The sequence below is a fragment of the Hylobates moloch genome, unplaced genomic scaffold (genome assembly GCF_009828535.3).
Source record: "Hylobates moloch isolate HMO894 unplaced genomic scaffold, HMol_V3 SCAFFOLD_9, whole genome shotgun sequence".
NCBI classification, from domain to species: domain Eukaryota; kingdom Metazoa; phylum Chordata; class Mammalia; order Primates; family Hylobatidae; genus Hylobates; species Hylobates moloch.
Genome location: NW_026652284.1, coordinates 115,225,945 through 115,238,256, shown reverse-complemented (window position 1 = coordinate 115,238,256; position 12,312 = coordinate 115,225,945). Strand labels below are relative to the sequence as shown.

General features: G+C 41.9%; 1 long non-coding RNA gene across 1 annotated transcript in view; it reads right to left on the bottom strand.

Annotated features, from left to right (window-relative positions):
- Window positions 1-8,643: 8,643 nt before the first annotated feature.
- The window catches only part of LOC116812725 (uncharacterized), a 33,766-nt gene continuing 30,097 nt past the window's right edge, over window positions 8,644-12,312 (bottom strand). The window contains exons 2-3 of the long non-coding RNA XR_004370766.1: window positions 10,345-10,441; window positions 8,644-8,945 (exon numbers count right to left, since the gene is read on the bottom strand). This is a non-coding gene — a long non-coding RNA (uncharacterized LOC116812725). The remainder of the gene's footprint in view (window positions 8,946-10,344; window positions 10,442-12,312) is intronic.

Genomic DNA, 12,312 nt, shown 5'->3' with positions numbered 1-12,312 from the left:
GAGCTAGACACCATCTCAAAAAAAAAAAAAAGAATGAAGAAAAATGAACAGAGTCTCAGAGACCTGTGGGACACTATCAAGTGTATCAACATGCACACAATAAGAATCCCAAAAGTTAAAGATAAATAGATGAGTGCATAAAAATATTTGAAGAAATAATAACCAAAAGTTTCTCAAATTTGATTTAAATACATTAATCTGCACCTATAAGAAGCTCCACAAACTCCAAAGAGGATAAATTCAAAGAGATCCACACTTACACACATCATAATAAATTGTTCAAAGCCAAAGAGAAAATCTTAAAAGAAGTATAATTAATAATATAATGAATTAATTAATAATTTTACTTCTATTAAGATTTCTCACCAGAAACTATGAAGGCCCGAAGGAAGTAGGGTGACATATTCAAACTGCTGAAAGAGAAAACTCAAGAATTCTATCTCCAACAAAATCCTCTCATGATAAAAACAGTTAACTAGGCATAGAAGGGAACTTCTTCAACTTCTAAAGGCCATCTACAAAAAGCAACAGCTAACATCATACTTAATGATGAAAAAATGAAAGTTTTCCCTTTAAGATCTGCAATAAGAGAAGAATGTCCATTCTCCCCACTTACGTGAGCATTGTACTGGGAATTCTAGCCAGGACCATTAAGCTAGAAAAGGAAATAAAAGGCATCCAGATTGGACAGAAAGAAGTGAGTCTATCTTTATGCAGATAACATTGTCTTGTAAATACAGATAATAAATGAGTTCAGCAACGTTGCAGGATATACGATCAATACAAAAATTAGTTGCATTTCTTTCTATATGCTAACAATGAATCATCTGAAAATGAAACTAAGAAAACCAGTTCACTTATGAGAGCATCAAAATAAATTAAATACTTATGAATAAATTTTTTAAAAGAAGTGCCAGATTTGTAAACTTAAAAATGCAAAATATTGTTGAAAAGAATTAAAGACCTAAGTAAATGGACAGCAGTCCATGTTCTTAGATTGGAAGACTTAATATTATGAGGATGGTCACACTCCCCAGTAGGCGCATACTCCCCAGAGCAGCCTACAGAGGGAATGCAGACCAGTTAAATCCCAGCTACCTTTCATGTTGGCAGAAATTAACAAGCTGATCCTAAAATTCATATTGAAATGCCCAGAACCCAGAGTTGCCAAAGCAATCTTGAAAAGGAAGAACAAATTTGGAGAACTCACACTTACCAATTTTAAATCATATTACAAAGCTATAATAATTAAGAGAGTGTAGTACCGGAATAAGGATAGACATGCAGAAGAATGGAACTCAGAGCCCAGAAACACACTCTTAAATTTATGATCAATTAATTTTCAGCATGTGCCATGATAATTCAATGGGGAAAATAAAAGCCTTTTTGACAAATGGTACTGGATATCCACAAGCATGCAAAAGAATGAATGTGGACCTTCACCTTACACATATATAAAAACTCACTCAAAATAGATGAGAGACCAACACGTAAGAGCTAAAACTATAAAACACTTAGAAGAAAGAAAGAGATATACATCTTCATTACCTTGGATTAGGCAATGATTCTTAGATGTGATACCAAAATCACAAGCAATACAAGTGTGAAAAAATTGGACTTCATCAAAACTAAAAACTTTTGTACTTCAAATGACACTATCAAGAAAGAAAAGCAACAACCCACAGAATGGAAGAATATTTTTGCAAATCATATATCTACTAAGGGACTTGTATCCAGAATATATTAAAAAAAACTCTTACAAGTCAACAATAAAAAGACAAATAATTCCATTTTTAAAGAGTAAAAAATTTAAGTAGATATTTCCACAAAGAATATATGCAAATGGATAATATAGACATGAAAAGATAATATTAGTTATTAGAGAAATGCAAATCAAAACCACAATGAGGTATTACTTCACACACACTAAGATGGCTATAATTTTTTAATTAAAAATAACAAGCATTGGCCAGGAGGTGGAGAAATTACAACCTTCATGCATAGCTAGTGATAATGTAAAATGGTGTGGCCACTTTAGAAAACGGTTTGCCACTTCCTCAAAAAATTAAACATAGAATTGCCATATGACCCAGCAATTCCATTCCTAAGTATACACAAGAGAAGTGAAAACATATGTTCACACTAAACCTGGACAGGAATGTTCATAGTAGTGTTACTTGAATAGCAAAAAAGGAAGAAACAATCCAAATGCCCATCGACTGATGAATGGGTAAACAAAATGTGGTCACTCCATGCAGGGAAATATTACTGAGCCATTAAAAAATGAAGTACTGATCCATGCTACAACATGGATGAATTTTGGAAACATTATGCTAAGTGAAAAATGACAGACACAAAAGGCCACATATTGGTGATTCCATTCATAATGTCTAGAATAGGCAAATGTGTAAAGACAGAAGGCAGATTCATGGTTGCCGGGGCCTGGAGGGTGAGGTGGGGAAATAGGGAGTATTGCTAATGGGTACAGTGTTTCATTTAGAGAGATAAAAATGTTCTGGAATTAGATAGAGCTGATAGTTGCACAACTTCGTGAATATACTAAAAACCATTCATTTGCACAATTCAAGAAGGTAAGTTTTTTGGTGTGTGAGTTATATCTCAATTTTTTAGAATGTAAGCATAAATTATTTAGTATTTATCTCCCCAAATACTAGCCTCTTGCTGCATCGCCTACTTTCCCCCCTCTGTTCTCTTCTTCTATCTCTCCTCTACCACCAGCAACAACATCAAATAACTATTTTATTCATCTGAGCAATTCATCTCTCTCCAGCCCATACCCCATGACTTAGCTCTATCTGCATACTTGCACCCCAAGGACTCACCAATATGTTCTAATATTATGACCCATGTTCTTCAGTCATATCAGCCAGAAAAGAGGGGTGCAGAGGGCAATTCTGTAATCAGGCACTGTGTTCAAAGATTGGCTCATCCCTTGGGCAAGCTCTTGACCCCTCTGTGCTTGAGTTTCTTCATTACGTGGTAGGCCTAATTATAGCAGTATTTCAGTGTTTTGTTGGGCAAAGTAAATGAGATGGTAAGATTAATATCTTACATTTATTTTTTCATGGCATGTACTGTTATAGTAATTTAATGCTTATTGGGCTATTCATATATGCCAGGCATTATCATCATTACTCATCACAACAAGATAGGTATTTTTGTTGTTAAAATCCCGTAAGCCATAGTCACTTTCAAGGAAATGGCAGAGCAGGATTCAGACACAGGCTCCTCTTAACCACAAGACAGCACACTCAGCAATTCAGCTAACTCTTGCATCGTTCTCTGTGCACTAAGAACTATTATCCCCATTTGATAGATGAATAAGTTGAGGCAGAGAAAGGCTAAGCCCTCAGGCCTGTAAGCACTCAATAAATGTTAGCTAGCAGCAGCATCAACTCATAATGATTTCTTATTCCAATTCTGTGTGAATTGTTCCACACACACACACACACACACACACACACACACACCCCTTTTGAAGGCACTAGTGGCCAGCCCCCTTTGCTTTGGTTCTAATTAATGTTATCCTCCTCTATTAAACACAGAGAGTAATATATCAGACTCGGTGCCTTCCAGAAGCTCACAGTGTACCCAGGGAAGACAGATGTGTCCTCCCAGATAGTGCAAATGTAAGGCAGGGGCTGAAACATAACATCTGCAGGTCCTGCACATAACAGTTTCTCAGTAGACAAGTGAAAGTTGGGTGGATGACCAATGATAACTGAGAAGGCAGAAGTTATTTCTAGATGGAGATACAGGAGAATATCATGGAAGATATGGTGTTTGCCAGGTGTGTGAATGGAAGGTACATGGAGTGAAGCACAGTAAATATGTTGATTGCTAAGTAAACAGTGTAGAGAACAATGCAACATTCTGTTTGGGAACTATAGGCTTGTCATTTTGCATGTAGCCACTAGAGGGAAGTCCAATACACGTTGGCATTTAGAAGAAAGCTGGTTTTGGTTTTAATCTTGTTTCTTTCTTTACCAGGCCAGATCTTCAACAAGGTCTTCTAAGTTTGTAGCATCCAGGGATTTGATTCATTCTGAGCATTCCTAATATCCCTGCACTTTAAAGGGTCTTGGCTAAAATGTTCATTTGTGACATTCGTATGAAAGAATGACAAAGATTTTTTTTCTAAGCATGACCTGCTCCCTCTCCTCCCCACTCCCGTGCTCCAGTAAGAGGATCCCGAGCACCTCCTCTTCTTCCCCGAAGCTTTTCTCACGCTAACCAGCTTCTACTCATTTCACTTCCCTATGAGTCTCCTCGAGCAGAGCAGACAAACTTAATTGTTCCATTAATATTTATTACATTGTGTTGCAATTGTTTGTATTGTCTTAAGATTTCTTCATAGTTAGAACATTGCTCTTATTTTTGAATGTATCTCATGTGCATTTCACAAAAGGCTGGAGGGCTTGATCTGCCTGTGTCTTTTAGCCATCGGGGAAACCAACTGTCACACCCCTGCTGGCCTGTGCTGGACCAATCGTTTCCCTGTCTCACCCACAGAAGGGGCACTCCTGGAGGCTAGGGGTGTGTTATCCCAGACTGCTTGGTATCCTCAGTGCTAGCTAGCAAAGTACCTGTCACATGATCAATGCCCCAACACTGTTTGCTGGATAAAGAACAAGAGAATGAATGGAATCGCCATTCTGATCCCTGACCAGGGCTCTAGCTGTCAGGACTCACTATCTTGCCATGAGGTTTTTACCTGCTGGAATGCCTAGAACCAAGGTCAAGGGGCTAGTGTCCGTGGAATGGCAGCATCTCAGCAGATCATGTCCCTACTCCATCTTCCAGCCTCCATGGTTTCCTAATACACCTGGAATAAAACTCTGACTCCTCCTCATGATCTACAGGGCCCTACATGATTATTCAGCCTCCTCTTTCATTTCCTTTCCTACTGCCCTCCCCACCTCCATGCTCCCAACTGCACGGCCTGTGTCTTCAAACATGCCCTGCCCATCCTGCTCCTACCTGGGCCTTGGCACACACAGGTTCCTCTCCCTGGAACACCCTTCCTTCCTATGATCCCTGGGCTGGCTCTGTTTTATTATCCAGATCTCATTTTCAGTATCACTTCTTTGTGAGGCCTCACCTGGTCATCCAACCCAAAATAGACACTCATCATCCCTACTCACAGCATCCAGTGTTGTTGCTCTGCATAGCATCCACCTGGGTTTCCATGTGTTGGTTTGCTTATTGTCTGGTGCCCCAGCGAGACAGTAAGATCCAACACAGCAGGGATCCAAGAGAACAGGGACCCTTCACCGGCACATCCCTAGTGCCCAATACAGAGCTTGGTCCACAGCGGGCCCGGATTTCTCGAACAAATGCTCCCAGGATGAAGCCTGAAGCTTCCTCTGAATCAGTGTCTCTGCCCTCCTACCCCACACCCTGCTGCCTCCAGACCTTGCCTTTCAACCACAACAAGACAAGACACACAGAAGGAGGCAAAGTTTCCAAGAAGAAGTGAGGTTGGGGGAAAGGGTGCTGGGCTGATGGAACAGAGATCTGGGATTTAAGAGCCTGCAAATGCACCTCTGGAAGCTTTCAGATGTCTCTGCATTTTCAGAGGTCAGCAAGAGAGCAACACAGCAGCACAGAGCAGGGGCAAGGGAACTAGAGGGCCTTGATTTGAACCCCAGCTCCTCTACTTACTAGGGATGACCTGAGACAAATTATTTCACCTCCCCATGCCTCAGTTTCCTTGTCTGTAAAATGGAGATGATAATTATAATACTTACCTTGAAAAGTTTTGGTGAATGTCATTTACTTAATGCTTTTACAGATTATGAACAAATTTTAGCTGTTATTATTAACACTTGCCCTATTATATCAAGAGGGCTATTTGTGCATGTGTGTGTCCCTAGAGGAACTGTCAATTCTAGTCGGAAAAGGATGGTGACTGTGTCCTGTTCTTCCCGAGTGCACAGAACCTTCTACCATGTGTGACACATCCTTTGATCAACGGGTCTCTCTTATCTCAGTTGAAAACCAAGAGTTCTGGGATGCAGGGGCCTTTGAGTCCTCTTGCACCTGGCAGGAGCTCTGTTCTACTTGGATGTGCTTCTGTTTCCTCGCCTTTTAATTTATCTACCTTTAACAAGCCATAGACAAGTTCCCTCATTTTCTAAAAGGAGCCACTTTGCAAGAGTGGGCTGGACCCATGTGCCAGGAGATACAGCTATGCCAAACATTGAAATAGATGCCTTTCCTTTCAGGTGATTTCAACTTCCCGCAGCCCCTCTTGAACAGCATCACTCCATCTCAAGACCCCACAGAAAATCTCTCTCTGAGAGGAATGTAATGTATGTCCCATGAAACTGACAATATTGCAGCCAATTTCCAAGGAAAATTGCCTCTATCCATCAAAGCAGCCCTGAGCCAATGTGCATTAGTGAGGAAGACCCGGGCCAGACTCTCCGGAGGGTTGTCTCAAAGGCAGTGGGAAGAAAGCCCATCGCTTGAATGAAATAAAATAAGATAAGAAAGGAAGGAAAAGAAGAACCATCCCAAATCAATAAAAGTCTCCCCAGGTAGTCCCTTCACCACCCGGGACAAAACCAGGGCCAGACAGTGTCCTACAGTCCAGGCAAGTGGGTTTTTCAGCCACCTCCTCCCAGGTGAGAAACGGGAGTAGTAAGACAGGTCAGGAGTTTAGGAGGCTGCAGGACCATCACTGCATGGGTGTCTGCCCCTAAGCAAGTAGACTCTGGGCCAGGCTCCTGCAGGGAGACCATCCAGACTGCTCTTCCCTCTCCTCTCATCCATCAATTCCAAGCCTGCCAGAGAGGGGCGATGCAGACATCCCTCCAGAGAGATCAATAATGAAGAACACAACCAATAAACACATTCCTCCAGAATCCATTCGGGTGTTTCCTCAGGGTTGATAGGATAACCCAGTGGTAGTCTTGAAACTATGAGACAGCTGAGAGGGGCGCCTGAGCTTCTGTCGCTCACAGGATCTTCTGAGCTGTGAGAGCAGTGACTCTGCCCAGCACCAAGCTAACCCCTTTAACACCTGTACCTACCCATGGAACCTCACAACCACTTACTTACATTTACAAATGACTCAACAGAGGCTCAGAGAGGCTGAGAAAAGTGTCCAAAGTCTTAGGATTTGTGGCTAAGGTTTGAACCCAGGTCCCCCAGAACCTTTCCACTCCAATGCTCTGGCTCCTCTCTCTGGGCCTCGGTTTCTTTGTCTGTACAATGGGAAGAACATTACTCCTGTCACAGTTTGCCAAAGATGATTCAGGTCATGAAAGCATCTGGCAGCTGACATGAGGCTTCACACAGTGTGAATTCAGAAAAGGAATTGTCTTTCATGCTCATGTTGGGCGACTCAGCCACAGCTTAACACAGACAACTCTGCTTTGGATTAACTCTTCCTCTGCTGGGCCAGATATTGTGCCCTCCCTGAGAGAAGATGGCCCCACACTGACTTCCACATCCCTACTCCTGACACAGTGCTTGGATATGATGGTGCACGATTACTGTTTCTGGGACTGAATTGCATTCACTGGCCTTAGCCTGAATGGGGAAGATGAAGAGATTGAAATATTTTCTGGTGAGGCTTATAATAAGCAATAAACTCTGAGTCTCCTTAAGCCAGAAGCAAAATTAAAAGATGAAGCCATAAAGGATCCTGCTCCTCAAAGCAATCAGTGCATTCCAGCACTTGATCTGTTCAGGTAGCCCAGCCACAGTGGAAGACACATTTTCTTTCTTTTCGTTGAGAAAGAGAGCGGCAATCTGGGCCTTGGCTGGAATGAGGAGCCTCTCCGTTTACATGGCTGTTTGGATGGAAAATTTGGATCAAAGCTGCAAGGCCCTTGCAGGCTACCTCTTGAGTGAGTTGGGAGCTTGAGTGATCAAATGACTTCCAGGAATGGATATCCCCAGTTGGCCAATGATGAAAGCCAAGTGCTTCCTGCAGTCACCCAGCAAAACTGCTGGAAAACAAAAAATCGTATTCACTATTCTCATGTGCACAACCTCAGCTTCATTCAGGAAGCACTTACAGAGCTGACTCTTAGTACCTTCAAGGAACTGAGCTAAGTACTGAAGGGAAACAAGAGGCTGTGATAGTACAGTAGAAAGGGTGTGCACTTGGAACCTAGAGTCTGCATTTAAATTCTAGCCCTGCCACCTTGCCATAGAATGACCTTAGGTAAGTCACTCCAACTCTGAAGACCTAGTTCCCTCTTTGGCAAAGTGAGTCAGAAAGATTTGGGCAGTCATAGTTAGATATTACACGTCATATGATTCCACTGGAACAGACCACAGACAAATGATATATACTCTCAACTCTGCTCTGCAGATCAATCACAATCTTGGAGAAAGAAGGTGAAACCAAGCAGGTTTGCTGGGCTGATTTTATGTATTCTCATTTCATCAAGATTTGTGTGTATGATAAAGAAGAACCTCTACCATATAGGATGTTCATTTCCTAATCAGCTTTCTCTGACCATTTGCCAGCTGCCTTCTCTTCATTAAGGTTAACCATACCTGGTTCAGCTTAAATACACCTGTCTTAGGTTAACTAAGGAGGCCCTTTTATTCAGAAATATTTAAGAAAATAAAGAAATCATTGAGAATGGCAGAAACCAAGCTAGAATGAAACATATACAATTTGTAAAACAGCTAAAATACAACATACCACCACATTTGGGATTTCAAAATATCAGTACACAGAAGTATATTGGCAACATTTTGGAAACAGTTGAGAGTGTTCATGGGATTCACTCCAGTGCCTTCTCCCTAGAAGTGGGGAAAGCCTCAGCTATGCAGGAAGATGGGAGATTTTTCTGTCCCTCTCCTGCCCAGCTGCTTTTCTTCATGCATCATGCCATGAACAAGGCAGATTGTTCTCCGAGAGATAGAGTCTTCTCAGAGACAGCATGGCGGTGAGGCAGCTAGGGGTGTTTGAAAAAACATGAGTGGAGAACCCAGACCAGGGTTTAAATCCACATCACATCATCTGAGGTTGTGTGGCTCAACTTGAACCACTGTTATCACATTTATAAAATGAGAATAACCATACCTAATTCATAGGGTGATAGAGATAATTCTAGGCAACACACTGGTAAAGCACTCAACACACAGAAGCTCCCAATATATGACGATTCTTATGATCTCTTAGTGGAGAGTCCTGCCAAGCATATGTTAGTCTATTCAGGATGCTATAACAAAAATGCCACAGACTGAGTGGCTTAAACAACAAACATTTACGTTAGACCTAAAACCATTAAAATCCTACAAGAAAACCTAGGCAATACCATTCAGGCCATAGGCGTGGGCAAGGACTTCATGTCTAAAACACCAAAAGCAATGGCAACAAAAGCCAAAATTGACAAATGGGATCTCATTAAACTAAAGACCTTCTGCACAGCAAAAGAAACTACCATCAGAGTGAACAGGCAACCTACAGAATGGGAGAAAATTTTTGCAACCTACTCATCTGACAAAGGGCTAATATCCAGAATCTACAATGAACACAAACAAATTTACAAGAAAAAAACAAACAAAGGACATGAAAGACACTCTCAAAAAAACATTATCACCAGAAAAACATGAAAAATCTCATCATCACTGGCCATCAGAGAAATCAAACAAAACACATAGATACCACTCATACCAATAAAAGGCCATCATAAAACACGAAAAAAGGTCTGGAGAGGATGTGAGAAAAGGAAACTTTTACACTGGTGGACTGTAAATATTCAACATTGTGGAATCATGTGGCCATTCTCAGGACTAGAATAGAAAACCATTGACCCACCATCCCATTACTGGTATATACCCACAGGAAAGACACATGCACACGTATGTTTATTGTGGCACTATTCACAATAGCAAAGACTTGGAACCAACCCAAATGTCCAACAACAATAGACTGGATTAAGAAAATGTGGCACATATACACCATGGAATACTATGCAGCCATAAAAAATGATGAGTTCGTGTCCTTTGTAGGGACATGGATGAAACTGGAAAACATCATTCTCAGTAAACTATCGCAAGGACAAAAAACCAAACACCGCATGTTCTCACTCATAGGTGGGAATTGAACAATGAGAACTCATGGACACAGGAAGGGGAACATCACATTCCGGGTACTGTTGTGGGGTGGGGGGTGGGGGGGGCGGGGACAGCATTAGGAGATATACCTAATGCTAAATGACGAGCTAATGGGTGCAGGAAATCAACATGGCACATGGATACATATGTAACAAACCTGCACATTGTGCACATGTACCCTAAAACCTAAAGTATAATAAAAACAAAACAAAACAAAAAAAAACAAACATTTACCTCACACAGTTGTGAAGACTGAGGAATCCAAGTTCAAGGTGCTGGCAGACTCGGTGTCTAGTGAGGGCTTCCTGGTACATAGATGGCCATCTTCTCCCTGTATTCTCACATGGCCAAAAAAAAAAAAAAAAAAAATGAGATTTCTCTCTGGGGTCCTTTTTCCAAGGGTAATAATTCCATTCATGAGGGCTTTATCCTCATGACCTAAGCACCTCCCAGAGGCCCCACCTCCTAATAACATCACATTTGAGGGCAGGATTTCAACATTTGAATTTTGGGGGGACACAAACATTCAGTTCATTGCAAGGGGCTAAGTCTGGTCAGATTTGCAGAGTCAGAAATCAGATTGTATCATCCCATGGAGAGTTTAAACCACATACCTTGAAGCTGAAACAAATAAAAATGTTAATTTACTCATTTATACTGAGAAATCACTGCTCTGGTGTATTAGTTTCCAACAGCTGCTGTAACAAAACCACAAATTTAGTGGCTTACAACACCACCAGTGTATGATCTTACAGTTCAGCAGATCAGAAGCCTGGCATGTGTCTCACTGTTGGCAGGAAAATTAATTCTGGGGGCTCTAAGGGAGGATCCCTATTCTTTCTCCTCCAGCTTCTAGAGGCCTCCTGCACTCCCTGGTTCATGGCCCCTTCCTCCATCTTCAAAGCCAATAACAGTGGGCTGAATCCTTCTCAGCTTACATCCTTCCAACCTCACTCTTCTTCTGCCTTCCTCTTCCACTTTTAAGGACCCTCGTGATTACCTTGAGCCCACCCAGATAATCTACAATAACCTCCCTAATTTAAAGTCAGCTGATTAGAAACTATAATCCCATTTGCAACCTTAATTTGCCTTTGCCGTGTAACACAGCATAGTCACAGTTCCCAGGGATGAAGATGTGGACATCTTTGGTTCCACCTACCACACATGAGAACAAGAATACTTGAGTCCATTTCACCACTCCATGATTTCCCTGTAGGCAGGCTTACCCACAGTCTTGGTGAGCATGCAACTGGAGCCTAGGTGGTGTCAGGCTTACACAGTCAATGGCATCTACCTCCACCATGGGCATAACTTGACCAATGGACCCAGAAACTAGTATGACTCCCACCCTGATGAAAGCTGGATAGGGTCCTGGCGATATTTATCATTTGTGACTCCCTTTGCCATCCCTCCAAGTCCGACAAACCACCACTGACACCACCAGCCAGTGCCAACTTCTGATGGTCCCACTTTCTCTCTTTTTTTTTTTTTTCTTTTTGAGAAGGAGTCGCACACTGTTGCCCGGGCTGGAGTGCAATGGTGTGATCCCCATTTTCTCTTTAAAGGTTAATCCTGTGTTAAGTGGCTGTGTACTAAATGTGTCCCCTGCCCCCTGCCAAAAATTGACATTTTGAAACTATAATTCTCAGTGTGGTGGTATTTAGAGATGGGGTCTTTTGGTGGTAATTAGGTCATGATGGTGGAGCCCCAGGATGGAATGAGTGCCCTCAGAGGAAGAGTAGGAGTTTGCTTCCTCTCTCTGTGCCGTCCACCATGTGAGGACACAGCAAGACGACAGCCGTCAGAAAACCACAGAAAGAGCCCCCAACAGAACTCAATCACACTGACACTCTGATCTAGAACTTCCTAGGCTCCAAAACTGTGAGAAATATTCTCTGTTGTTTAAGCCAGCCAGTCTATGATAATGTGTCATAGCTGCCGTGGCCAATCAAGACAGGTGGCCTGAGTGTCTTCATGCTAAAATCACTACATTTTGCACCACTCTTTTCTGATCCACTATGTGTGGAATTTAAAGTTCAACTCTCCATGTGTAGATGTATGTTTCCCGATTCTTACGAAAATTCTAACTATGACCCCTAAGTCCTCACAACATCATTGATTCAATCCTGTGCATACTCATGGGAGACTTCTTTGTGTCAAGCACAGTGATATATCGGGGGTGAATCACACGTGGCCCCATCC